This window comes from Octopus bimaculoides, chromosome 19, assembly GCF_001194135.2.
Source record: "Octopus bimaculoides isolate UCB-OBI-ISO-001 chromosome 19, ASM119413v2, whole genome shotgun sequence".
Lineage (NCBI taxonomy): Eukaryota > Metazoa > Mollusca > Cephalopoda > Octopoda > Octopodidae > Octopus > Octopus bimaculoides.
Window position 1 is genome coordinate 45,024,836 of NC_068999.1, and position 2,701 is coordinate 45,027,536.

At 34.6% G+C, this 2,701-nt stretch overlaps 1 protein-coding gene across 1 annotated transcript in view; it reads right to left on the reverse strand.

The window, feature by feature from the left end:
• The window catches only part of LOC106881077 (intraflagellar transport protein 80 homolog), a 295,274-nt gene that overhangs the window by 18,507 nt on the left and 274,066 nt on the right, over positions 1 to 2,701 (reverse strand). The window lies entirely within an intron of this gene.

Sequence of the window (2,701 nt, forward strand, 5' to 3'; positions counted from 1 at the left end):
TAAAAGGTATTTTCTGGGATTGTCTTCTTTTTGTTTGTGATGAAGAATGATTATCTACATACATTGCAAGGTTATCTGTATTGATCTGAATATATTTGATCATCAAGCAGGGCCATCTACCTGAAGGAATTTGTGGTTTGTCTGCCTTCCTACTTTGGTTTTAGCTAGGTTGACTCTAAGGCCCTTCAATTCTAATCCTTGCTTCCACACCAGAAACTTCTCTAGTTCTGATAGTGACCCAGCAATAAGAACAAGGTCATCAGCATAGAGGAGCCCCCCCAGGGGCATCTTGTCTTGAATTCCTCTGTTATCGCCAGGAGGACTATGATAAATAGGAGGGGGCTGAGGACTGAACCTTGGTGGACCCTTACCTCTACCCGGAATTCTTCACTGTACTTGTTGCTAACCCTCACCTTACTGACAGTGTCCCTGTACATGGCTTGCACAGCTCTCACTAAAAGTTCATCTATCCCTAGTTTCCTCATTGACCACCAGATAAGGGATCGGGGGACCCTGTCAAAGGCTTTCTCCATGTCAACGAAAGCCAGGTACAGAGGTTTATCTTTGGCTAGGTATTTCTCCTGCAGCTGTCTTACCAGAAATATAGCATCAGTGGTGCTTTTCCCTGGCAATATAGTCAAATTCAAATAAACACATAAAAAATGAAAAATAAAAAGTAAAACAACAACCGTGAGGACATACACAAGAAGTGTGTAAGCTTGACGCTTGGTGAAAGGAAAGAGCTTAATGTTTCAAGCATAGCTCTTTGTCAGAAAGGAGAGAGGGAAAAGTCTAAAGAAGGAAGAGAAAAAGAAAATGCCAATGGGCCATGTATAGTTATATTGCTATATATATATATATATAGTCCAACTTATGCCAGCATAGACAATGGACTTATGATGATGGTGTGTGTGTGTGTGTGTGTGATTTAATGTATACAGTATATAGTTTAGTTACAAGCTACTAATAGTTTCATACATTGGAGATATTTTCTTGGCAGGCTTCAATAACATGCCTAGTGTCTCCAAGCAATCTTTAGGTTCTGCACACAGGGCTTATGAGTATGTGTGTGCATAGATGTGCATGTGTTAGTGTGTATACATCCCCCATAATTTAGCGGTTTGGCGAAAGAGACCGATAGAATAAGTACTGAGGGTGCCGTTGCATGGCCACAATCTAACGACAGATGCAAATGAAAGATTTAAAAGATAAAGATATCCTGATTGAAGAATTTGCATTCAACTCTGAGACACTCTACTTTCTACATTAAAAAAAAAAAAAAGCAAAAAAGAAATAATGAATGCCTAGATAAACCCCACCTCCGCTTCCTCCTTAATACTCAACCGAAACAACAATCAGATTTATAGAAAATACTTTTAAAAACTAATTATCTAACAAGAGAATATATTTTCGCTCTGTTCTTTCAAAGAGAGTGTGAGTGTGATTGTAATCCCTTTATTGGGAAGAGAAGGTATTTCTTACATTCCGCAATCGAACGCTTTAAGTCGCCAACAAGCACATCACACAATGAAACAATTTATTAAACACCATAAAGAACAAATTTTATTAAATCATTGTTCGGAAAATAGAAATGATTTACACAAGGCAAGCTTTAAAAAAAAATTTCTCTTGTTTATAAAAGGAAATAATATATTTATAGCCCGAAAGAGTGATACTGCTATCAGAAAATAGCAATGAAAGACAAAAAAAAAAAGAAAAAAAAGAAAAAGAAAGAAAAGAAGCAACAACAAACAAAAACATCGACAACAATAGTGGGGGAATTATTTAAATAAAACAAAACTGAGCGGAAGGATAAAATGCTTCAGAAGTCTTAGGAAGTTTATTTATTTTTACCGAATTTTCTCGGCATAAACAATAACAGGGCTGACAAAAGCTGGTCAATTTAAGAATATATGAGAGAGAGAGAGAGAGATAGAATGGGTGGCGGGAGGGGGGATGTCTTAAATGCCTGCTTAATAATAATAATAGTAAAGTAGAAAGCGAAATACGATACCAAGGAATAAATTAAGGTATAATATCGAAATAGTTGAAAGAATATGCCATAAAACCTTATAGAATACAAAGGGAGAAAGTAATAAGGAATATAACTGCTTATTTTATTGTATGCTTTTGCTTTCGTTTTGTTGTTATTTTTGGGTTTTTTTTCTTTTTCTCTTAAGAAATTCAAAGCAGCAATTAAGGAGGGAAAACAATAGATTTTAAAGCTAAGATAGAGAAAAACCAAGAAGAAATGGATGGGTTACATAATTTTCACAATAACTATTAAACAATGAAACAATGCACATAGAAAAATCATTCCTTTTATTTATATATAGTTAAATATATATATAGTTAAATAAATATATATATATATATATATATATATATTCACACACACACATATACATACAAACAAGAGGAATGGAACTTGATACATAATGTAGAGTGTGTATGTACGACGGTATGTATGTATGTAGATTTATAAGCTGCAAAGCTACTTGAGTGACACAAACGCCCACCTTCAGGAGACATCAAACTAATATCAGCATGATAAGTTCTATTTTCTGTTGACCATGTTGCTTCACCCCCCCCACACACACACATGTTTTTGATAGACATGAAGGATAAAATCACGTTAATGATTAAATCAGGTAGTTAGCATGAAATAAAAATTTAAAGGTAATTTATATATCAAATTAAT